At 31.7% G+C, this 27,784-nt stretch overlaps 2 pseudogenes; both read left to right on the forward strand.

Moving 5' to 3' along the window:
- Positions 1-728: 728 nt before the first annotated feature.
- Positions 729-4,227, forward strand: LOC120143309 (annotated as a pseudogene).
- A 932-nt stretch (positions 4,228-5,159) lies between these two features.
- On the forward strand, positions 5,160-9,891 carry LOC120143263 (annotated as a pseudogene).
- Positions 9,892-27,784: the final 17,893 nt, after the last annotated feature.

Below are 27,784 nucleotides of genomic sequence, written 5' to 3' on the forward strand. Positions count from 1 at the left end.
TGTAGTTAATCACTTTTGTACTTCGTTGCTGATGCAATCAGATTTTTATATCTATGTTTTGTTCAAATTTGTCTGGATGAGTTTTAACCTTTTTCATATATGGTCATTCAATGATTTCGATTGACTAGTTATCTTATGTTTTCGAAAAAATATTCTATGTATTTATTTTAAAGATTTTATTATAATTTTGAATATTTTTTAAAAATAAAATCAACAGCTCTATTGCATAAAAACAATTAAAATTTAAATTATCACTATTTTAATTATCATGCTTTCCCAATCTAATCATCATTAAAACGTTAAATATTAATTTCAATTAAGATGTTAAGTTGTAGAAATGTGTGTATTGACGGCATGGATAGCTTAAAGTGAACATATTAAAAAACAAACAATGTTATCAAAATTTAGGAGGACTATGCTTTTCTTTTAACGCATCAATTCTTAACTGTATATAACGTAGTTATACATACTTATAGTTAACCACAAATTTAAATATATCCACGCCGATTATGAGTTGACATTTAATGCCTCGATCAATGGCTACAATGAAGAAATGACCTGATTGATATAAATATCAACATATTTTGAGGACTCAATTAATTTGTTTTTAAAATTTAGAGATCAATATAAAATGTGAGAATAGTTTGAAGACATCTGCTACAGTTAACCCAATTTGCCCCGTATACGTGTGCCCACTCCAATCAATCAATGATGATGACAAAAATCATATCTGTCTTAAGCTTGACTAATCACGCAATCCACTGCAATTACGATAATTTCTGGAAAGTCCAACTTTCTTCTCGTCTCTCTCTCTCTCTCTCTCTCTCATTTAAAAAAAAAAAAAAAAATCTGTTCCATTGAAAATATCATAACAGATTAACCAGATCGGAAGAACTAGCTAGCGGGTGAATATGGCGACGGCGTCGTTTAACAAGATCGAGAGGGCCCACCGATGTACCGAGAAGGGAGGTACGAGGAAGCCCTGTTTTACTACACGGTGGCGTTGGCGGCTGCTAGGACGAAGCCTCAAAGATCGCGTTGCACAGCAATAGAGCTGCTTGTTTCTTGAAATTACATCACTTCAAAAGGTTTTTTTTTTTCTCTCTAACCCTTTGAATCACCTCGATTTTGCTTATTGGGTTTTTCTGATTCAGTGGTTTTAGTATAATCTTGCTTCATGTCAGAGTATTCGGGCTTTGGGATCATCGACAAATTTTCTCATTGGACATAAATTTTTTTTGTGAGAGCTTTACTAATCTGACGAGTTTTAAAAAATTGAAAACAGTAAATCAATTTTAATTAATTTTCCTGTTACGTTTGGGACATTATTATATTCATACTAAACGTATTGTTATATACGGCGACTGTCCATTATATATGTGCGTGTATGTATATATTTTAGGTTCGTTTCCCCCCTTAATCCTGCTTGTGGACATAAATCATAAGGGTGTATTTTTCTTTCAAAAAACTGTTAGTGAAGTTTTTGGAATGTTAACTTTTATATTCAGTGTTGGTATCATGCATAAGTTGTCGATTTGGTCCTTGTAATTTAATTTAGTCATTTTTAGTAACTGTACTTTTCAGATTTTGAAATTTGGGTCTTGATCTAGACTGTGAAATCTATTCAATTAAAACTTTCCATTAGTCCCTATATTTTATGTTAGTCGTTGATTTAGTTTGCGTTCTCCAATTTCATAATTTGAAGTCATGTACTTTAGCTATATTGTCTACATATTATTTGAGTTAGGATTGAAATTTCAAGATTTGAAAAGTAAAAGGATAAAATTGACTCAATTATAGTACACTAACTAATTCCACAACTTATACATAGTATAGGCACTAACCATAGAATCTGACCCTTTTGATATTTGTAATGATTTTAAGATTTAGGGGCTGTTTGTTTGACTCTGAATGGAACTATTCAGCACTGAATGATGAACGGTTCAACATTCAGCGTGTGTTTCTCACCTCTGAATGATTCAGTGCTGATTGATTCAACAAAACAATGTTGAATGATTCAGCATCAAAGTATATTCTGAATAATTTAGAGCCATTATCAAACAGCATGTCACATTCAGAACTAATTCATTCAGAGTCTCTGAATCGTTCAGCATTTGAATCATTCAGAGCTTAATCATTCTGAAGTAAACAAACAACCCCTTAGATTTTAGAACAATGAGGATTTTTTTTTTAAATGGAGAGAATTATGTAGCTACAAGGTTTCCTTGTTTTGTTAGAATATGCAAGTATAAATAATGTTGAGCTATTAAATTTAAATTTGGTATTTCAAACAAAGTTCTCATCTTATAGTTATTTTACCTAGGTCTCTAGATTCTAGCAAGGATCAACATTTGCTCCCTTTAGGCCATAATTTATTTGCCTAAACAATAAAGCAGGATTCAGATGTGAACAACATATGGGGAGTGATGATGAATTCTATAGCTTTTAAATTGTTTTGATGTTTGATGAGAGTATCCATAACCTGGCATTCATTATGCAGATTCACATTCATGCTTTCTGTGTACATGTATTGTCGGTGGACACGGAGTTAGATAGTCGAGTATTGAATTCGATACCACTTCTAACATGCCGAGACCCCCCTGAAAAAAACAGATTGTTGACGTGTACAACGTTTACCCTTATATGCCCAAAGACCTTCAGTATCCTTTCCGCTGTGGAGTTGAAGCTACCTTCCTACTTCCCCCTTGGAACACTTGAATTGACAACCATAATCTCTTACATAATATTTAGAAAGTTCAAAATGTGTGGCATCATAGTGGCTTTTGGTTATTTATCCATTTTACTTTAATGAACAGAAACTTTTGCCCGAAAACTGATGTTTGTAATTCAATCTTAGGCAGCAGAAGAATGTACCTCTGTTCTTGAGCTTGACCACAAGCACACTGGAGCTTTGATGTTGCGAGCGCAAACACTAGTCACTTTAAAGGATTACAATTCAGCACTCTTTGATGTCAACCAGCTCATAGAGTTGAATCCCTTCAGAAGTTTATCATAACCTTCAAGCTCGTTTGAGGACGCAAGTGGTATATCCTCTTCTCCCTATTTGACTGTAGATCTTTTCTTTTCATTTCGCATAAACTCTGCCATTGTTTGGTCTTGGCTAATACAAAATCAATGTTTTCCTCATCGTTTCAAAAGTTTTGCTTCATTTGGTTCCAAATTCCAATTGGTATTTTTTAAGTCACATGTATTTCATCTTCCGGATGTCAGTAAGAAACTGGATTTTGTTTTCTTTGCTTAAAGGAAGGCACTTACTCCAATACCCGAGTCTGAAGCCGAGTTTGAAGAGGAGGAAGAAGAACATGAAGATCCCTGTACCGCAGAGAAAGCAGAGGAACAAGATGATAGCAAGGAAGACATACTACCGGCTGTTCAGGAAGATCCGAGTGTCAAGAATCTTCTGAGCCGGAAATAGACTGTAAGACCGTGCCTGAAATAAATACCATAGTAGCTGCACCACAAGAACCAAATTCCAATGAATACCGAGGAATATCTAAACCTAACGCACACTTAGAACAGAAGAATGTGGCTCAAAGAATTGGAGTGTCTGTTCCTATAGGGCGAGGCACCAAAGATTCCAAGGGATGGCAAGCAATCCCTAAGCCAAAGGGACACACTGCTCTGGACTATGCACGGTGGGACAAAGTTCAAGATGACTCTAGCGATGATGATGAGGATGACGATGAGGAGGACTCTCAGCCTCAGTACCGGTTCCGGGTAAGAACTATTGGTGTCCGTCCAGTGAAGTGAACTGGATGAAGTAGAAGTCATTTTGACATGAGTTCCTGGGCATATAACGAAGAATCTCCTACCGCTGAAAAAAATGCAGTGTTCGATGCGTCATGTTTAAACATACAAAGCCAGGGGTATCATATTTTACAGTTGTCTCCCTGATTCGACTTCATCCGTTAACAAACTTCAGGCTGCATGCAATGTGTAGGAAATGGCTGCACATGTCAACAGATGATGATCCTCGTAGATTTTGGAGTCGGTAATCATCATTTTGTGGTGCATGCTTCGAGGAGGATGAGTACTCATCTTTGAATCTGTCAAGCTTGTTTGTGTCGGGGAACAAGTTTTTTGCATCAATATATGTCTTACTTATTCTGAAGTTCAATAAAAAAAATTGTATTTGTTATTTATTTGTATATTTATTTCTAAATATTTAAAATTCTTGGTTATATGATATGTATTTGATTATGAAGTCTATCGGGTTTACTGGTATTGCATATGAAATTTTCATACATACGCCACACTTCTTTATTTTCTCATTCTTTTTGGTTTTTTATCTAAACCTTATAGATGATGTGTAATTTTGCTCATTTTGATTCCATTGTAGGATACGATAACTGAGATAAGAAAAAGCCAAATAAAGCTTCTAAAAAATTAACACGAGTTATTACGGGGGCTTATGGACCTTCTATTTTTAGAGAGCCTGATGCAATAGGGTTGATTGAAAGTCATTCAACACTCAGCTCGAAGTTTGAATTTAATTAAAATAAAGTTTAATTACATATTATTTAAATTAAATCTTTTATTCATTTTAAGTGTTTAAAATTTTTCGGTCAAGTTAGGTACCTACTTTTTTCTATTATCATTTTAAGTTTTAGTATGTTATGATTGTTAGAAAAAAAATCATTAATCACTCAAATTATGACATGATCACCTTTATAATTTTTTAAAATACTGATTAATATTTTTCGTCGTTAACCGTCATGATGTTGATGTGACAGTTCACGATACTAACGTGATAGTCTATGGTGGTTGATAACATGACATATGAACTAAATTGATAACTCAAACATGACAATGAATTATCACGTCAGCACCGTGGACCGTCACGTTAGCATCGTAAACTGTCAAGACACTATAAGATCAATGACACAAAACGTTGATCAAAGAGCTACATTGTGTTTGTTTTCTGAGTTGGAGATTCACATTGAGAGAAAAATAATATTAGGGTCAAATTAGTTTTCTTTAAAAGTATAGGGACATTTGATGCCTTTTTGCCTTATTTTTTATAATATTAGTGACTGTTTCGTTATTTTTGAAACAATAATAGATAAAACACAAACTTACTAATACTTTAGTGATCGTTTACGTAGTTTCTCTATATATATTATTACGTTTACATACTCTAATCTGTTTAGTCTATCTTCCATTTCTTAAAGTTTCTCCTTTCCCCGAGCGACCGCAGAAGACACACCATCAGATTCGGCGGCGTCGCTCGGCGGTGGTGGAAGAGCAATGGACTTCATTCTTCCGGAGGAGATTCTTTCAGTGGTACCCACGGACCCTTACGAGCAGTTAGATATGGCTGTAAGATAATGTCCATGGCGATTGCATCAAGAGTGTCCAAGATGGAGGCGGAAATGGCCAGGATGTGGGATAACTTGTGCCAAAAGGGTCGTACCATTTACGGTTTGGAAGAGAAACTCTCAAGCTTGCAACAAGCCAACCAGGAGGCCGACTCTAGATTAAAGCTTGCCTTGCTGAAAATGTTTGTCCTTTTTTAATCTCTTAAAATTTAGTTTATGATTTTCTATGGGGCATTTTTGAAAGATTTTAAATGTTATGGTTTACTCTCACTCTTTCTTGCCCTTATTTCTTTCTTTCTTTTGGCAACTCTTCCATCTTTCGGTCCTAACAACTAAAAATCGATATGTTAAGCAGAAATCCCGTCCCTGTCGAGGGATTTCTATAGCATGTTTCTCTGTCTGTGCCTGGTGATTATTTTTTGGGCTTTTATTGTTTATTTATTTGTATACATTTTTTTGGGTTTTATCAGGAAACAAATATTTTTTTGGTTACATATTCGTTTTTGATCGAAGCATTTATCAAAATTTGTTGGCTTTTATTGTTCGTGAATTTTACAATTTTGTGTTGTTTCTTTTCCCTCGGTCCACCAATGCAGGTGAACTTTTATTTCTGTTTAGATACGTACAGCATGCTCCTTCTCTTTGGTGAGCAGATAAGTTCATTATGATTCATGAAATCGATTTTGAGCTTATGCTAAAGGTTCATAATAGGCTAGTGATGGGCTAAATCTCTTCTGATTTAGGAACAAATGCTACTACCTTTCTTGGTTTCTTTAGTAGCTTATAACAAGTTAGTTTTTTGCTAACTAAGGTGGTCTTTAAATGTTTTGATCTAGATAAAAAATTCGAACTTTAATTTAATAAAATTCGTTGTAAATGAAGCTTTATATTTGAAATCTGCAGGTTGCTTGCTTCCTAAAGTTCGGTAAGTTACAGATTTCAATGGAATCTACAATTTTTTAATGAAATCTTCTGTATATGAAGAAGGAAAACTTCAATAAATTTTGTTTGAACTAGTGAACTTATGGAAAATAGAGCATTGGAATATGCTTCTTTACAAATATATCTGAAAAGCAGCAACTTTGTTCATGCAATCTATAACTTTGATTATGAAGTATCCTGCCACTTTAAATCTTTTTCTGGTTTAATCTGGAAAATTCAGGACAGTATTCCATTTTGAATTTTTAATTGCAGAAAGATTCTATGCTCTTATTAATATTCGCAACCCTTTCTTGAGCCTAACAGGGGTTTGAAATTGAAACTGAAACTGAAACTGAAACAGAGTTTTACTCGCTGTTTTTATGCCCATTAATATGCTTTAAGTTTCCCAATTTAGTTATATGTGGCATGCTTATGATGAACTCGCTCACTTGTGCTTGAGTTTCAACCTTTTTAATTAAAGAATTTTAAGGAGTTTTCTCTTTCGCAATGAATCCAGTCCATTTATGATTGATGGTGTTGGTGTGTAATGTTCTTATTCAATGGATTCTTGAGTATCCTATTAACCTAGTCCTGTCCCACTGTATGACATGATAATGGTAAAGGCCGAAGAATGTACTAGCATTCTGTAAATTTGGTCTTTTGCGTTGTAGTCGCTTGATCAAAACATTTGGAATGTTTATCTGTATATTCAAAGCTTTGATTCAGTCATATCTATGTTTAACTGTGCTTCTGTCTAGTACCTATTCTACTTGTAGATTTAAATTCTTTCTTCAATGGCTTGCCCTTTCTAAAGAACTCAGATAATGTTTTCCATATCTCGATATTTTCTTTATAATTATGCTTGTTCATAGTTCTCTTTCTCTGTTTGTTAATCATTTCTTCTAACTAATATTTACTGGTGCATCATCATAATGCATTCATATTTATTCTGTTTAGAAATTTGAAGCATAAAGAGTAACAAATTTTAATATTTGACAGTTGGAGACTTTTAAGCGACAGCTGATGCAATCTCTCAGTGAGGACAATGCATGTGTAAGATATCGATATTTAGCCATTCTTGTTTTATATGTTCTCTGTTTGTTCAGATCATTGAAGCAACATAATTTTGTAACCTTGTTTCAATTCTTTTTAACAGCAAGCTGAAACAGTTGATATTGGGACCTTTGATCAGTCAGTCCCAAAAGCCTATCCTGACAAGGGCATTATTAAGTTCACTTATTACTTTTTTTTGCCTTTTGTATGACTTTCTCTGAATTTGTTCATAATTTCTCACTTCAGAAACTCATCAATATTCCCACTGCCATGTCTTCTCTTCTTGCCAATATTCTAATCAATCTTATTCCTCCTTTCATGTAGAAGTTGAGATCAGTGACTGTACATCAAATCATTCTCCAATGGTTGACGGCATGGGAAATACATTTGATGAAGGTAATTGGACTCGTATTATTGTCTAATTAGCTCCTATCCAAGAGTAATAAAATGTCTTCCCTTTATATATACTATCACATTTTTTCGGAAGATAAGAGTAGGTTGACGGGTTTATTCTCAGCTATCTTGAATGTTATGGACTGCTGCTTAGAAGGTTGGTCTATGGTATTGGCCTAGAAATCTTCCATTGGGTCCTTTCCTTTACCACATCTAACGTCTCCATTTTGTTCCTAAAAACACGTCTTTCTCCTTTTTTTGTCTTTTACTTACACCATGCCATTTGTCTCGGAAGATTTGTGTTGATTGTAATGGCTAGTTAATGTTAGCACTTCATGCACTTTAAAGTAGTTTGAGTATCTCTATCTGAAACTTTGTTAGTTACTTTTTGTTTTCAATCGGTGTTATCTTCACATGTAACTTTGATATTGATAGCTTGATGCTAGAAAATAATTAAGTGTACAAAAAAATTAAGTCCCGTGATTAATTTGCTCCTTAAGGAGGCACAAAAGGAACTATGATTGTGTGAGCTTTTCGGAATCTCTGTGTAACATATTTTTCATAAAAATACAATCCTTTCTTTACTTGTTATGAAATACACTAACAAGTTAGTGGGGTGATTCTAGTCAGTAACTCTGCGATAAGTTGCAAAAGAATCTATGATCATACCTTCTGCGAAAACATTAACTGTGTTTAAAAGCTTTAACTTAAGCTGATATATGTTCTCAACAGCCACAAGACATGCTGGGCAAAGGTTTTCTATAACTCCATGTCTCACGCCACGGCTTAGTCCTACTGGAACTCCTAAAATTATATCCACAAGTATGTCCCCTAAGGATTGTTATGCCACTCAGTCTCCCCAAAGAAGTTCTGCTTCAATGTCTCCGACAAAGCTTAGTTATGATGGGTGGACTTCACTCTCCTCATGGTACTCATCAAGCCAGCAGTCATCTAGAGCTAACTCCTCGTGGGCATTCACTGCCAGGTTTTCAAGAATTGAAACTATTTCGATAAGACCAACTAATTTTGTTTTTCATGACTAGTTAGCTCATTCTGTTTTCATCTGTTTCTGTTTTTCTTGTATTTAAATATGTTTAGTACGGACTCCTCGAATTGATGGAAAGGAATTCTTCCGTCAAGCCAGGTAAGTTTAATTTGTTTGAGTTGGTTCTACGTCTGTGCTTGTGTCTATGTATTCAATTATGACATCTCAAAAGCCCCTAGCAGTTTACAAACTAATCAAAATATTTGTAATCTAGGAGTCGCCTTTCCTATGACCAGTTCAGTGCATTTTTAGCTAACATCAAGGAACTAAATGCTCAGAAGCAAACCAGAGAGGTAAGTGTTTTGAGCTCAGTGGAGACCTCCGGCGGTTTGTTCAAACTTTCCATGCTTCTTGAACTAATTTATTCATTTATTTGTTAAGGATGCTTTGAGGAAGGCAGAAGAGTTATTTGGGACCGAGAACCAAGATCTATTTTTATCATTTCAAGGATTGCTAAATCGAAATGTTTGCTGGATCTTATTTTATCTCTCGAGATAATTGACCATTACTGGTATGTCTACTTCTGGACATCATCTGTATGGTTTGCATATTGTTCACAATATTGGCCATATTCTTGAGGTGCACCCTTAACTATATAAAGGCCTGACCATAGACTAGTTTGATATAAGACGATATCAATTCAGGAGTCGTAGAAACCTATTATCTTCATATGCACATGCTTCGTAACCTTTTGCATCTTTGCTGAAAAAAATATTGCATGCTCCGATAAAATAGTTGGCTGCGAATTCTACTTTACCCAATTTTCAAGGTCTCCTTTACAACGAGACTAGTAAAGCTTTGTGATTCTGGAAGGCAGCATCTTATTTATGTGGCACAAAGTTTACTGCATTCAGATAATATTTACATTTGGTCTGGGAAATTTATGAAGTATGCAGTTCGGCAGGTTGCCTGTCAAACCTCATTTGGTTCGAGTTGATGAATAGTCCACAGAGAGGAGGTTTTGCCAACATGTAACACACACACAATAGTATTACGTAATGTAATTTTTTTTTAGTTTTACACAAATTTAAGATCGTTGGATGAGTGAAAATAGATGGATGACATTACTATGAATAGTCAGGGTTGATTACAAGGTAATATTATTCAGAATTTTCATAATATATTGACAATGTACACACATTCTGTAGACACAGTTGCTCGAACTCAGAATCTCTTGAGAGAACAATATTTTTTTTAATGCTGAGGTCGTTGTGTGGATTTTGATATAATTGTACGACCATTGACGCGAGAATGCAGTGTAATTTTCAATAGAAAATTTGTTATGGAATGTTATGTTAGGGACGAAAGTAGATTTTCAATAGAAAATATGTAGAAAAAATCTAAAATATATAGTAATTTTAAAATTTCAAGTTAACAATTCCTATCCGTCCCCTCAAATCATCCTTGTTTGCCCCCCTCTTTTAAACCTAGTCTTACAACTATTGGAGAAACTATTGCAATTTTCTTTTAGGCATAATGATGCGACTATCTAGGGTTTAAGGATATTAATTTAAGATATACAAATTAAATATCAATATAAAATCTAATTAAATTCAGATATCAATTTGTATAATAAATTATATTTTATTTTATCATATAAGAAGAAAATTGATGTCTCGTCAATATTAAGCTTTTTTTTGACTCAATGTATGGCTTGTTTTACGTGAATCAGGCGTTGCTTATGCATTTCATGCAAATTTATGCACAAAATTACTATATTAATGCGAAGGAAATAGATATTTTTCTTAGATTTTTAGTTAATTATTGGTATTTGATTCATTAATCGGTTAATTTGAATTGAGTATTATAAGGACTTACTATAAGATATTTTTTAACTTTTTTTTTTATTTCATTTATAATTTGATTTGAACACCAATTAATAGTTGTGAATTCTCTTGAAATACTGTATTTTCTTTTTTCCTTTAATATTTTACAAGTTAGAACTTTATATTGGGTATATTGATAATTCATAAATTATCAAAGAACCACAAGATGTAACCTATCAAAAAAATTAATAAATATATTCAATCATTTTTTTTAAAAAACACTTATTAATATGTATCTTAATATAATTTAACAATTATACTTAAATTTATAGAATATTAATACATTAATACAGATATTATATATGTCGATCGAGTTTGAGGTGTGGTAATGAATTTACATGAGATTACTCTTGGTCGATATTGGGGTTGGTTTTTGATTTTTAATCTATTGTTCATAAGTTATTATTGAGTTTTGTCAGGAATTAAGGGTAAGTTTGATATCCATTTCAAAAATAGTTTTGAAAGTACCGTTAAAAGTGATTTTGAAAAGTGTAATTTAAATTAAATTATTTGGAATTATTGTTAAAAAGTGATTTTTTTTAAAATAAAAGAATTATTGTATACATTAAGTTATAAATTAAAATATAATATTTAAGGATAAAAATATAATTTTATCTAAAAGCTGTTTTCTACTGCAAAAACTAAAATTTTGAGCTTTTGAGATTAGATTGAAAATCATTTTTTCCAATAATGATTTTAAATCAATTTTTAGGTGTTTAACAATGGTTATGGGTGAAAAAAATCACTTTTCTATTGCCAAAAGCATTATTTTTTAAAATTATAATTAATATTATTATCATAATTATTTTTATATTTTTATATAATCTTTAAAAACCACATCATTCAACCTGTTGAGTCTGAAATAATACAAAAGTTCCAATATAATATAACAATTATTAACGGTTAAAGCATCTTTTATGATATTAATAAGGGTAAAGTATATAAATAATCCCCTGATTATAAACACTGTTTTGTTGAATCCTCTGACTATTAAAAATTATAAAATGATCTTTCGATTATATGACATTAGTTTGTTGAGTTCATCGACTATTAAAAGTTCCAAAATGGTCACCTAATTATTTATATGTTCCAAACTCGTCATTTTTTGTTAAAAAATTAATGACATTCTAAGTTAGACATTAACTTGCTGACTGAGATATGATGAAATTTGATCCTAGAATCTCAAATGACTATCATATCCTAGTTAGCATGTTAACGTCCAACTCAAACGATCGTTAATTTTTTAACGAAAAAAGATGAGTTTGTAACATATGAATAGTTTGGTGACCATTTTGTAATTTTTAATAGTCGAGAGACTTAACAAAGTAATGACCTATAATTGAAAGATGTTTTATAATTTTAGTAGTCGGGAGACTCAACGAAACAATTGTCTATAGTCAAAGGACCATTTGTGTATATTACTCTATTATTAATATGGATACCTAGGTTGAAGTTCCAACTTAAATAACATTATGCTTTATGTAACCTCCTACTCATAATCGTAAAACGTCCCAAGTGACATGATTGGTTAAGACAAGGGAGGAGAAAAGCATTTAAAGTAAAATGAGATTTTCAAGCTTCTTTGGAAATAATTTCTGAAAGTTTGATAGATTCTTTCACGTGTTTGTATGTCTGGTTTTATATTTCAGGACACTGATAGGTAGGGATGGACCGAGGGGAAGGGAGGGAGTAATCACCTCCTAAAAATTTAAAAGACTTAAGGGTCACAGATGCTCCTATAGTAGACCAAATTTATCAATTTCGTTTTTATCGTATTTTTGCATCAATTTTATCCTCGGACTTGTTTAATTTCATCAATGTCTACCTTTGATTGTCTTGGTTAACAGAACCATTAGTTTTTGCTTATGTGGATGCCAACTGTTTCCACGTTAGAGGACTGAAATTGTGATTTTTCCTCAGAGGATTGAAGTTGTGATTTCTATTTTTTTCCCCTACCACCCAAAAACTACGTAGTTTTGAAAGCAACCATTTTAATATTTGTTCACTTTATTTCTTTTCCCTTTCTTCCCCTTTCCACTCATTCTTTCTGTTGTATGTCATTATGGAGTCACGTCAGTAATTTGGTTGATGTGGAAATAGATGACGTCCACATTAGTAAAAACTAACGGTTCTGTTGGTCAAGATGATCAAAGGTAGATATTGATGAAATTAAACAACTTCGAATGTAAAATTGATGCGAAAATACAATAAGAGCAAAATTGATAAATTTGATATACTACAGGGTCATCTGTGACCCTTAAGTCAATTTAAAATTATCATATATTTTAGATTATTTTACGTATTTCTATTGAAAATCTGTTTTTGCCCTCCTAAGTTTAAATTTACCCCTAAATTCAAGTTAACTAAGCATAAAATCATGTGTATGTTTTTGTAGACAGGCATCTGGTTTCCTTGGCTCAAAACCAAGGGGAGGTTGATTCTTCCTCTTCTTTTCTTGTGATTTTGGAGTAATAAAAACAATTTCCCTTTTTCTTATCGACACAAATGAGAATCTTAAACCTTATCCTTCCAATGAGTGGTGGCAGACACTAGCTTTGTTGAAAAAATTCTTTATCATGACTTCGATTTATTGTGGAAAATTGATCTCAAATTCTTAAACTTATAGTTTCCAAAGTTACTAATTTCCCATTATTTAGGAGGGTTTTGTTATTCAATTTAAAGAAATTCATTTACTAAAACTAACCTTTTACTTGTTCATTTATCAACCATCAATTGATATGAATGGGACGTTAGGTCGTTTAGATAAGGTTATTGATTTGAATCTTGGAATTATGAATATATATTAATGTATGATTTTATAAGTGGTTTGTTTTTTTTAACTTTTTCTCAGAGTTAAATTTGACGATGCCTCAACTGATTAAGATGACGCTTATTTGTTATTCTGGTGATCTTCTCTGCATTGGACCATCAGATTGGATTTAGATACTTGATTACGTTCGTTGATAGTTTTCTCACACCACTCAACTTTGACATGAGGTTTATTAGTGGTCTTTTAGTAGTTGTAATCCTCTTTTGTGTTTCGTTTGCTGGTGCAGTTATATATATATGTATCTTTGTTCGAGTTTTGGTTGGATTTTAATTTTTTCCTTATATGGCCATATGATCTCAAGTGGGTAGTTTCTTGTTTCAATGTGTAGAACTAATATTTTGATATAACAAATAAGGGAAAAATGTTTTTGGACTAAATTGAATTTATTTAAAGATTTTATCAAAATAATTCAAAGTCCAATCAAAACCTTAAAATGAGTATTTTGATCATAAGTTTCAAAACTTCTCCAAGAGTTTTGAAACTTTTCAAGATAGTTTTCCGAAAAGTTTCGATACTTTCCAATACTTTCGAAACTTTCATTAAAGTCTCGATACTTTGGGTCCAACGGTCATATTTTTCCAATGGTTCTTTCGAAGAGTAAATTTCGAAACTTTGTATGCAAAAAAAAAATATTCCAACAGCTCCAAACCTCCCCAAACGGCTAGTAACTCATTCTAACATATAAAAACAAGTTCAAGACACTTGAAGAAGTAGACCAACACCTATCCAAACATTCAAACACAAGATAAAAGCTTTTCAATCCTTATTTTCTTTCTCTTGTAAATATTTGTGTTTTGAATTTAATTGTATATCCTTAGGTTTTGTTTTTGTGAGTTAAATCTTTGTAAACACCAACCTTTAGAGGTCTTCTTGTTTACACAAATTATTCACCTTTGTAAAGGGGTTTTGGTTTTAGTTTAGCCAAGTGAAAAACTAGAGAGTTGTAAAGGTTATCTCTTTGTCCTTAAAAAATAAAGAACATATTAGTAGATTTGTTGGAAAATCCTAAGTGAGAAGCTTAGGTAGTGGATATAGACTTTATTAAGGGAGTTGAACCATTATAAATTATTGTGAAAATTTTCCTATCTTTATACTCTTACTTCCTAAACTTCAAAAAAGTCTTATTCACCACCTCTTGGCATATTTCGGTTGATTGAACGAGCTTCATCGAACCTAAAAATTAGTATCAGAGCTTGACTCTTTAAAAGGTCTAATAACCTTGAGAAGACCCTTGAAGAAACTATATACATTTTTGAAGCAATCGAGAAGATGACTTACACCTCCGGGTAGTTCTACATGGAAGACTCTCAACCGATCGACAAGCCTCCATACTTCAATAGAGTCAACTACCATCATTGAAAGAAATTAATGAAGTTATTCATCCAATCCAATGATTTTGATGCATGGGAGATGATCGAGAACGACTACTCTTCTCCAAAGAAGAAGATGAAGGAGTGGAGTGCCTAAGAAAGAAAGAAAGCTCAACAAAATGCTAAGGTCATGCACATGTTGTTTTGTGCATTTGGTCCCGATGTCTATGAAGAAGTTTTCTACTTGCTCAAATTCCAAGGAGATTTGGAATATGATCGAAGAGATCCATGGAAACAAGAAAGAAGAACCAATAAAGGTGGCTTGCTTAATGGCTCTTGAAGAGCCCAATATATCTTCTAACTCTAATGAATTCAATTCATATTCTTTTGATGAGTTACAGGATGCATATGATGAATTATGTTTGGAGTTTGAGACCATGAACTCCAAATAAAAGAAAATGACTTCAAAATTTAAAGTTAAAAACTATTTTCTTTTGAAAGAAAAATGGATTTTGAAAATCAAAATGAAATTTTGAAAAAGGATCTAGAGCTTCCAAAAATGAAAACTAAAAAATTTGAAAAAGAAAGTTTTGATTTAAAAGTTAAACTTGAATGCTTAAAAAAAGAAAAAAAATCATTTTAAATAATTCATCTAGTTTCATAATGAGAAAATGTTCACATTGCCATTATCATGGGCATATGAAACATGTTTGTCCTTTAAAGAAAGGAAAACATTTTAAAATTAGACAAGTATGGGTTCCAAAGGGAACAAGAGGCATTGAAACTAACGTTCAAGGATCCAAAGCAATTTACTACAAAATCCAATTAAATGTCTCTTGTAGGTGTGTGGGAGCAATAGTGATAAAAATAAAGTTATTCAAATGCTCTAGCCACACTTGAAAAGGAATGGATAACCTCTAAGTTTAATGTTTTTGTTTTGATTAATTGATTGCCTATTTGTTGTATGCATGCATGAGTTTTGAACTTAAATGATTTTGTGTCGATTTTCTGTCTCTTTTATGTTAAAAAGTGTTGTGATGAACATTTTCTAAAGTTTTAATGATTTTTCATAAATGTTTGTTCATCATAATGAATTTTGGTCAAAATTGGTTTTAATGCTTTGTTTTTATAAATTTTAATTTTTGACCTTAATTTAAATATTTATGCATGTGATTTATTGCAAATGATATCTCTCTAACAATTGATATCAATTTTTAAAATGCAGAACATTTTTGGATATCTTTATGCACATGCACTTAAATACAACAATTGTTATTGCATAAAGTATATTAGACTTGAATATTTTGAATTTCATGTACTACTACTAACACATTTGTTCATCTTTCTTGAAATTCAATGTCTTTTAAGTGTCAAGCTTTTAAAGTCAATTTTTGTTTGGAACGCACTTGTTGAGGGGGAACTTTTGATTTTTCAAATGATTTTAATGCTAAGATTCTCTACTTACTCTGCATTGTTATTTTTGAAGCTAAATTTTGAATTATTTTTTATATAACAAAAAGGGGGAGAAGAATAGATTTGAAAAATTCAATTTCAAGAATGAAAAAGGGAGAGCTTTAATATTTTCTAAAATATTTCTCTTTTTCATTAAATGTTTGATAAGGGGGAGCTTTGCTAAAAAAATATTTTCAAAGGTTTTGTTATATCAAAAAGGGGAAGATTGTAGAACTAATATTTTGATATAACAAATAAGGGCAAAATGTTTTTGGACTAAATTGAATTTATTCAAAGTTTTCATCAAAATAATTCAAAGTCCAATCAAAACCTTAAAATGAGTATTTTGACCAGAATTTTCGAAACTTCTACAAGAGTTTCGAAACTTTCCAAGATAGTTTCCCGAAAAGTTTCGATACTTTCCAATAGTTTCAAAACTTTCTATCATAACATCCCCCTCGGGGATATGTTAGACTTAAAAAATTAATTCGGGAAAGGCAATGAAATATAATTTTGAAAAAAATTGATTTTGGAGTCGCCACCAACCTTTAAATTAGGTATGTTAGAAACCTTAAACGATAAAAAATGGTCTACATTTTACCAAAAATTCATTTTTAAGAGTTCGAGAGTCGATTACGTGTGGGGAAGGGTGAACACCCCCACGACGCCCCACGTTCTGGTACCTAAACGATTATATGATGTTTAAATATTGAGAATTATAAACTCAAAAATATATTTAAATTACAACCCTTCTATTTATTCGAATTCATTTAAAAAGTGTCAATTTAAAAAAAAACTAAACTGATAAACGCAGTGGGTCAAAAGATTTATAAACCCAAAATATATTTTCACAGAATAAAGCTATTTATTTATCCCCAAAAATTATAATTATTTTTATTACATCATTTTGTACGAACAATCCTTGAAAATGCACTTCCTTTATAGTTATGAGACCTTTGCATGGATTCCCCTCACAAAACGATGTTTCTTTAATTTTGTGGATGATCTAGTTTGAAGAGTATGATATTATATGCCTTTTTATGTGAACAATCCTCGGGAATGCACCTCCTTTATAGTTAGGAGACTTTCTCATAGATTCACCTCACAAAAAGACATTACCTCACGTTTTCCTCATAAAATAAAATAAAACAAAATAAAAATGATGAGATGAAAAATAATCAAACTAAATAAATGTAAAGCAAAGAAAACTATCAAATACAAAAACATTTGTGTGAAAAATCCTCGAAAAGACACCTTTCCTTGTAGTTGGGAGATGTCTTCATAGATTCCCCTCACAATGAAATTTTCTTATTTACTTATATTAGAAAACAATGATGATTTATATAAAAATAAGGTCTAAATATATGCATAAATAGAGGACCAACATACAAACCTTCTAAACCAACCATTAAGATTAAAAATACCAGCCAAATAAGAGGGTAAATAAATAAGGATGAAACATAAATATTTAAAAAGTATAAGCACTAAATATAAATACACCATAAAATAAAGTGTAAATTAAGATGCTAAATGATAAATGTCGAAAATTAAATGTTGGAAATTAAAAATGACTGAAATAAAATGCTAGAAAATTAAAGGGTAGAAAAGCAAAGTGCTGGAAAATAAATAAAGCAAAAAGTAATAAATTGCATTTATTTAAAAGTTAAGGGGGTTAGTTTATACAATAAAATAAAGTAAGTTAATAATAACAATAAAAATAAAAAGTTGGTATGTTAACTCGAACAATAAAATAAATATTAGGATGTTAGTTCAAGCAATAAAGTAAAGGTTAGAAGGTTAGTGACTAAAATAAAATAAATAAAAAGTAAAGTGCCAAAATTAAAAATAAATAAAATAGGGAACATAGCATGTTAGTGACTAAATTAAAAGTAAGGAAACTAAAGTGCTAAAAATAAAACAAGTAAAACGTAGGGATTAGGGGACTGAAATGTGAAAATACAACAACATTTCAAGGGGTTTAGCGCGATTAGATGCAAAAGTTCTATGGCCGTTCTGTAAAAATGTGGTAAAGGTTCAAGGGTTCCAACGCAATTTTACGCACGAGTTTGGTGACTGAAGTGCAAAACAAGGAAAATGTCTAAGGACCTAAGAGTGATTTTCCCAATTTTTTTATTATAAATACCCTAGCCCTTTTTTTCATCCTTTTCTTCTTCCCCTGCTTCTTTGTTTTCTCTCATTCCCTCTCACTGGTCGAGCCTTGCCAAGGCCAAAAAACCAATCGGCCGCCGTACTTCGGTGGCCAAACCAATTCCGATGAACCACTCTCACCTTCCTCTTCCCTAGCTAAACAGTAATCAGACCCCAAAGACCCCAAAAGAAAACCAAAAAAATATTTACCTTGACCGAACCCTCTCCAAGCCCGAGCGCCACTATGGATCGGTGGTCGCTTTTGTCATTCGGGCCACCATTAATGATGGCCGACTAACTCTAAACTAAACCTAACAAGCCAAAGACCTTATCATTCTATCTACCTTAACCCCAAACTAGTTTTAAAATAACCAAAAAAGAGCCTCTATAGTCGAAAGGTCCCCACTTTGGACCTCCGGCCACCTAGTGTATCTAAAGAAGGCACCCTCTGACCGACGACACACACCAACCGAAGGTAAAAAAGTTTTCCTTTTATTTTCTTTTTTCCTATATTTTGAATGAAATAAATAAAAAATGCATGCAAGGTAGATGTTACCTTTGAGAAAAATATGGTTCTTGAATCTGAATTTTTTTTACTTTGTGTATTGATTTTTTTCTAATGATTTCTTGATTTATAATACACTTTTGGATGGCCGAGAGAGGAATGATTTTCTTTTCGGCGAGAATCAATCTTGGCAGTTAGTCTAGCACGCTAGAGGATCACAATGGCCGACGCAAATCTCTCCGGGCGACGTCACCAGTCGGTTGGGCTCTTATTCAATGGAGGCGGTGGCTGAGGGGTTTAGGAGGAAACCCTAATTGCTTGTTGGGCTATTATGTAGGCCTGCCCATTGGGCCTCGAGATTGGGCTTATTTATGACCTGGGAAAAATATAGGGTCTACACTTTCATTAAAGTTTCATACTTTGGGTTCAAGGATCATATTTTTCTAACGGTTCTTTCAAAGAGTATGTTTTGAAACTTTGTATTCAGAAAGTCTTCCAACGGCTCCAAACCTCCCCAAGCGGCTAGAAACGACTAGTAACTTATTCCAACATAAAAAAATAAGTTCAAGACACTTGAAGAAGTAGACCAACACCTATCCAAACATTCAAACACAAGAGAAAAGCTTTTCAATCCTTATTTTCTTTCTCTTGTAAATATTTTTTTTGAGCTTAATTGTATATCCTTAGCTTTTATTTTTGTGAGCTAAATCTTTGTAAACACCAACCTTTAGAGGTCTTCTTGTTTACACAAATTATTCACCTTTGTAAAGGGGTTTTGGTTATAGTTTAGCCAAGTGAAAAACTAGGGAGTTCTAAAGGTTATCTCTTTGTCCTTAAAAAAGAAAGAACAAATTAGTAAATTTGTTAAAAAATCCTAAGTGAGCAGTTTAGGTAGTGGATGTAGACTTCATTGAGCAAGTTGAACCATTATAAATCATTATGCAAATTTTTCTATCTTTATACTCCTTACTCCCTAAACTTCGAAAAGCCAATTCACCCCATCTTGGCATATTTCGGTTGATCGAACGATCTTCATTGAATCTAGCACAATGACTATAGGAAAATATTCTAATTTTTATTTAATTTATGGTTATAGTCTATTGTAATTTTGGGTATTTTTATTTTCAATAAAACTAGCATTTTCTATTCAAAAAAGAAAGTTATATTAAAAATTTAGGGTGTACATGAAGTGTGTCGATTTTTGCGTCAAAATAAATTCCTTTTTTTCTCAAATAAATAAAGGAAATTAAATATAGTATATGAGAAGTAAGGGTCGATCCTACAATGACTAAAGAGATATATTGAGTTATTGTTCTTGATTATGATCTTTAGCGTGAATTGGAAAGAAATAAATTTGGGTTTTGTAGTTGAAGAATAAAAACAAGTAAAATTGAAAGAAAGATTGTAAGAGGAAAATAAAGGAAAATAGATTAAGGAAAGTAAAAACTGAAAATTCAATTGATTAATTCAGCCTTAGGCATAAGCTCTGACTCAACTTCTTCGGATAATCAAAATAGATTTACCCTTTGGGATTCACGTCGGTTACTTTGTCTACAAGGGCAACCATTGTGACTAACTTTATATACCGAATACCCAAGTGCAATACTTCGATCCCGGATTTGAAAATTAATCTGATCAACATCAGTTGTTGTAGATTAAGAACCATTTAAGCGTATTTAAAACCAACTCGGATAGTTGTTGCAATAAAAACCATTTCCGATCTCAATCCCATCTTTAGCAATCAATTTGCTAAGTGTGTTCCTAGGAAGTCAAATTTACTTTCAATAAGTTGATCCTTCCTACCTCATACAATCGCAACAATCATTCCGACCATAGTCAATCTTTGGTTTTGAAAAATTGTTTTGATTTTGAAAATGAGCGCAAAAGAAATTGAGAGAGATTTCGTAATTTACTTAAGTGCTTTTCAATTCTCACGTTAGAATTGAGTAATAACTTTTTCACTCGGCTTAAAAAGAAAATTAGCTAAGCATGACAAAAAACTTAACATTTTAAAAGTAAAAGCTTTAAAGTAAAAGAAATGAAAGTAAAAGAAAAAAGGAACGAAATTTTATAAAACTTAAAAAAAAGAAAAGAACAAGTTAATGCGGAAAAAATGATTTAATGATCAATGAGTGACGATTTATGCTTACGCTTAGAGGGTATTTATAGTCTTCTAAAACCTTAGAAATGCTGAAAATTACAAAAGATAATTGTTTAAATTTAAATCTTAAAAAATAAAAAGATAAATTCTAAAAGCTTGAATTTTAAATTGCTTGAAATGCTCCGACCGTCCATCCATCTTCTAGATGCTGTTGACTGGACGTTGTTGATAGGACCTTCTAGAAGTTGCTGACTCACTGTCACGTCAACATTTCATGCCCAATTTAATGCCTACTGTTTTAGCCTTGATTCCAGAAAAAAGTGCAATTTTTAAGCTTTTTAAGCATATTTTCCAACAATGACCGTTCTACACAGAAAACATATAAAATCATCCAATTCAACAATAAACATGAACAATCAAAGAGAATTTGGGCACAAAATGTAGCATAAAATAAACCTCAGTCAGTACAAAATTAAAAAAAATTGAGGGATCGTGAAATTAGATAATTAATAGAAAATAGAAAATAAAGTATCTAAAATATTAAGGGAATTTGGTGATAGTCAACTCTTCGTAAACTCATATTAGGTGAGTGTAATCGTACTTGATTTTTTTTATGTATTGCTTTTGTTATACTTGGTTGTATAGGCATGTTTGAATGTGTTATTGATAACACTATTATGGCCAATTAAACCTAACATTTCATTTCATATTTTTTCTTTGATTAAGTTAAAGGGATTATAAAATAATATCTATTCAAAATACTTTTAATCATTTGACAATGAAAGTTTAACACTGAGGTAATTTAGTTCGTGTAATTCCATATATAAAAAAGGGGTCATTTTTACTGTATTTGGAATATTTGTATGCCAATTTACTTCATGGGTTATTGCTATGAAAAGGTTGAAGGAACTTTTGTGAGTTTGAAAGCAAAATCTTATAAGGCATGTGTTAGATTCTTAGGCCATATAGGGAGCTTTAAGTACTGTTTTGTGCTGTAAAGCTGTAAACGGTACAAGGAATTGTAATCTCCTGCTCTGCCCCATTCTCTTTATTTACCCTTTCTTTTGGGGTCTTTATACCTTTATCTTTGACATACATCCAATATTTATATAAGAAGTTGTTTATCATTTTTAAAAGTATTTTAATGATTAATATTTTAATTTTTGATTAAAATAATATCTATTATATGAAAATTGTTAGTTGACTAAAGATTAAAATATATTATTGACATGACATTTTTACATATGTTTAATTGGTGGCGTGACACATCGTACATACCACACCATCATTTTTGATAATAAACACTCAAACATCCTTAATATATGATATACTCGATCCAAGAACTTTAAATATAACAATCATCTCCTTAAGTATTAAAATAATTTGATTTATACTGCATTTAGTTATGAACACATGAATATAAAATATCACTTTTCTTTATCGTTCCAAAAATAATAATCTAAATAGATTTGGTATAAAACCATTAAGTTGTTATGATGGTCCAATGAAGTTTAATATTAATGGAAAAATATTGATGCCAGTTATGATTTAATTAGTTTTTTGATGCATGTGGACAAAACTAGATATTATAGCTAAAATTTGAGACGGTCAGGGACAACTTTTACCTTCATTTAGTGGAATAGAAAAGTGAAGTGATGGATATGGAAAAGTAAAGTGATTTTTTTTCATTTTAAAAAAAAAATTATTTTATTATTTAATAAAAATATCTTAATCTAGGAGTATTCTAAATATTTATATTTAATTTTTTATAAATAATTATATAAACATTCAAATTAAATCTTATGAATTCTAAAATATAACAACCACAAACCATTAAAATAAAATTTGAAGAAGCCAAAAACTAAGAGAGATAACGGAATACATGCTGTAATTATTAATATATGATTCTAATTATTTTTTTGTCTAATCATTTTCTCTTTAATAATTGTTTTTACTGTAAGCTAATCAAAGTTATGTGGCTTTATATGCACTATAGTCTACATGATTAATTTTGCCCATAGGTCAACCATAGTAAAATATAGTATAGATGATTAATATTATTTTTATTTTTCTAATAGTATAATATAATTATAAAATAATATCTATTTAAAATTTTTATTAATTATTAACAACATATACAAATCCTACCATTGACTTATTCGAACTCAAATATTCTAAAACAATGATAATTTTACTACTAAAACCATTTAATAGATTATATCGTTTAAGTAAGGTAGTCCGTGTGTATGTAAAATATATTGTTGAGAGACTCACCCACCAAAATTAGGTATGCGAAACGGATCGAACCAGATTAACCAGATTTGGGAGGAAAAAAATACCACTTAATAGATTATACATGATTTATTTTAATATTAATTAAAAATAGCCGAATTTGTTGTCATAATTATGAGTTTACAACTATATAAAACAGTAAACCAAAACAACAGTACCGAGTTGGCTAATAATATATAGAGCTGCACAGCCACAACAACTTGCAAGAAGAAAACAGTGCAACTTCACAATTGACTATGCATATATTTATATATATAGGAACCCTTTAAAGCTTCAATCGACTCAAAATCATAAACAAATAGTTCGAATTCTATTTCCCTTTCAACCACATCTTCCCTATTTCTTTATTCTTTATCAATGGCTTCCATTCCAAAGTTCTACACCAATTATGCATTCCCCAATGACTTTTCTCAGTTTCCAAATCCACCGACAGTTCCCGAAGAAAACTATGGGGCAATAACTCCTGGTTCAACATGGGGCGAAGAAATCAGCTTTCCGTTGCTTTTAGACAACTGCGGGATCGATGTTTTTCAACAAGATTCTAATCTAGCAGCTGCAGTTCCGGCAGCATTGTTCCCGGAGCTAATGGGAACATCAAAGTCGTTCGATGTCCCAACAGCATTGCCTCATCACAATAACGTTTCCGATGGCTTCTGTGCCATTAATGGGACCATCCAAAATTTTGGTGGCAGATATCAATTGCAAGATGACTATGAGTTTGGAGAAGAATGCACTAGATTTGTTCATCAGGATTTCAAGCCAGTTGATCCAAATTTGGGACAAATTTGGGTACATATATTTTATTTCTTTCATGTATTCATTGTTTGCATCACAATTTCATGAAGTTTAATGTGTTGTTTTGACAGGGTATTCATGGAAATCGAATTCAACCGGCCGTGGAAGACATCAAACTTAAGGTCGGTCGATATTCGGTTGAAGAGAAGAAAGACAGAATTTTTAGATACTTGAAGAAGAGAAGTCAAAGGAACTTTAACAAGACTATTAAGGTAGTATCTCTGCATTAATCCTTTTAGAATTCAAGTTCAAGAGGACATAATGTGTAGTTCGTACATTATCATATTAGGAAAATTCTAAAAAGATATTATCTTATATATATACATACACAAGGAATGTACCTTGACTGATCTTTTTTGGTACAGTATGCTTGCAGGAAAACCCTAGCTGATAGAAGAGTTAGAGTGAGGGGAAGATTTGCAAGGAATACTGTACTTTGCGAAGATCAAGAAATGGTATTCAAAAAGGAAGACGATAATTCACCCATCGACAACTTGTATGATTGCTGTGAAGCAGTCCAGGTATATATATCTCTAATTTCTTTGATTATGGGGAAGAAGATAATGAGTTTGAGGGAACTAATGATGTTTGGTTACTTTGTTTTGGTTTTGCAGATGAAGCATGACGAGGATGATTGGTTGCAAGAGGCAATGGCAAATCTAATGTATTTACCTTATATTTCTCGTTGATATATATATATATATATATATATATATTGGCTGCAATAGGTAGCTTGTATATCTAATGGATTTACTAATGAAAAACTCTCTCAAACTATGCTCTCTGGGTTTACCCAACACCGACATGGAAAATTTTAGAAGAAGAAAGTAATATGAAATTGGCAATGTATTTGTTTAACTGACGTGCAAACAATCAAGCCTTGTAATTTTATGCAACTTGTCTTTCCATTGTAGAGTGTCGTTTTTTTTAAAATATGTTTAAATTAGATACAATCCAATAACAGGGATGGATTGAAAAGTGTTAGAAAATAATTACATCTTGCAAAAATTTTAATTTTTATATAATTTAAATATTTTATAGTTTTTATTAATAATTTAATTGTATGTACCTTAAAATTTTAATATAAATTTTCAAAATCAAATCATTTAATATAAAATTTATTGTTTGTTCATGTCAATAATAAATCATGAAGAAGATTATACAATGAATTGGAGGGGAATATATATATATATATATATATTGAAATGAAACAAAGGAGAATATTTGACCATCTAGTCCATGGCTTGTAAGATGAATTTGTGGTTCCTGTAGTAAAATCAATGGAACCATAACTTCAAAATTCTACAATCACTTTAATTATTTGATGCCAAAATCATCACTTGTTTGATTTTTTTTTTATAAATATAAATGTGGGCTATTCTCCACGTCTTTTCTAAACCTCCCCACGTGATAAAGCCGCCGCAATCAACAATCTTCAAAATCCTTTTTCTCAATATTTAGTTTTCATGAATTTTGAGTTGCAAATATTCCCAATTACTTGTTTTGCTATTTTGTTTTTGAAACTGTAATAATCTGATAACTCTTTGTTGTAATATCTGACCACCTATAATGCATGTAATAATCATTTTTAACTAAATGATTAATTATTTAATTTTTTATTTTAAAAACACACGTGTTTGGAAAACGGCAAAAACCATAAAGGGGAGCTGGACTTGTTCGATTTCGACGATGATACCCATTGAAGAACCAAGTTGGGGCATATATATTATATTCATTTTCCCATTGGAACAAGGTGATTGCAGTAAATGTCCAAAAAGGTGTTTAATGGACAGATCTTAACTTCATGTGATATAAGAGGCATGAAAAAGAATAAGCTAAAAAAAATTAGTGTTATCTAAATATACAGAAAATAAACAAAATATTTAACAATGATCATGTAAACATGACAGCCTTAAAGTAAGCATAACAGTTACAATAATAATACATGCGAATAACAGTTCATATGTCATGCCTATCTATGTTAGTATGCCTAGTTACCCAGTTCAATCGCTAACAATGCGACTTGTGACCCAATGCGATAAACCACCAAAATCTTCTTAATGTACAACCCAACTCAATGCAGACATACAATATGACATGCAACAATACTTGTAAGATCGATATCAATATTATCATCTCAATCATACATAGAATCATCCTAGTACTCAATCAACACAAATAAGTTACCGTAAAAGTAGACTTACCTAACACATAATTTTCTTAATTTGAATATAACGCGATAAATGAAAAGGTTAATAACATTAAATATCATAATACAATAAACCATTCAATCAAACAGGTGTAGCATGATAAGGGGACATTCACACTTTAGCACTAGAATACATATAGACATAGACTGAATCACATAAATAAATTGATGTTGCACGTAATAGACACACATCTAGAATCAGACGACTTTAAATCTACTGATAAGTAGGGCTTTTTTATGATTAATGATTGAGGTATTCGAATCAGTATAATCAAAATCTATAGTTAAGTAAAAATAAACAATGTTACTAATTTGGATTAGTAGGGATGCTTATACCTCAAAATCGTTATGTTACATGGATTGTGTCTATGGTTGATGATGGTTGACATGAGGGTGTGAAAAGTCATCTAAGATTGCTTCAAAGAGTTTGAAGAAGAATAAAAATGTTCCAAGGATAATTTGGAACGTGTACACGGATATGATCGGAGAACTTGTCCACCTATGGAGCCTCTAAATGCACCCTAAAGTGATATAGAGATAGTTCACATGCTAAGCAGACAAGTGTGTGCAAGCATACTAATGGATGGAATTGGGGTTGGTTATTTGAATCTCAATGCAACCAAGTCAAACAAAGAAAGAAATCAAAGGCTAATCATATCTTATTCTACTTTTTTTTTGAGGAAATATGCCTTTTGTTTAGACTTGCAAATGGGTGTCACAAGGTAGCCTTCTAACAGTCGTAAGAAACCACTACCCCAAAGTGAAGTGAAATGACCCCATTATTATTTTAGTTTTTCTATATGTTTTTCCCCTCATTTCTCACTGATCAACAATGTGGAAATTATATATACTTTTGTCATCAATTAGCTTTGAAGATGAAGTTTGAAATTTATGAAATGTTAGAATCATTAAATAGCGATCAAGGTTTGAATATGATGTTATGAATTAGGTTTAAATTTGAAAGGTGGCCCTATAATATACTTGTGCAATACTTGATTTAGATTAATCGTCTAATAATTTATTAGATATCAATGTCCTATACTAGACCTCTGTAATGTTGAATCAAAACCTCAAAAATTTCAAAGCAAAGTTGAGTTGGCCTAATATATTGAGGTCCCCTCACTAGTTTTGCAAGTGAAAAAGTTAGGAAGTTCATATTGAGACTTTGGGTACAAACTTTTTTTCGCTACATATCCAACAAGGAGAGGGTTGAAGCTGGACTCTGCTTCTGTCTACTTCATTCATACTACTAAAATTGGTCTATACATTTGGTACAAGTATCTGCAGCTGCTTGTTTAGCCTTTTTCTTCAACATGGACTTAATGAATAGTGCCTTTTTTGTTCTCCCACTTGAAATTGTTTCGGTTCCTCCCTCTCTCTTCAGCAGCAAAAGTTAAGTCATTTCCAAATCTCAATACAATGAGTACTTTTCAAACCGAAATTGTATAATTTACGAATACAGATATCGAAACCGTGTCCTTTGAAGGGGAGGGAGAGGTAAACATGTGTTAGTGAATCCTAGCCAAGTACAAATTCAAGGAATGAATAATTCTCCTACTGTTGCT

The sequence above is a fragment of the Hibiscus syriacus genome, unplaced genomic scaffold, assembly GCF_006381635.1.
Source record: "Hibiscus syriacus cultivar Baekdansim isolate YM2019G1 unplaced genomic scaffold, ASM638163v2 tig00110840_pilon, whole genome shotgun sequence".
Taxonomy (NCBI): Eukaryota; Viridiplantae; Streptophyta; class Magnoliopsida; order Malvales; family Malvaceae; genus Hibiscus; species Hibiscus syriacus.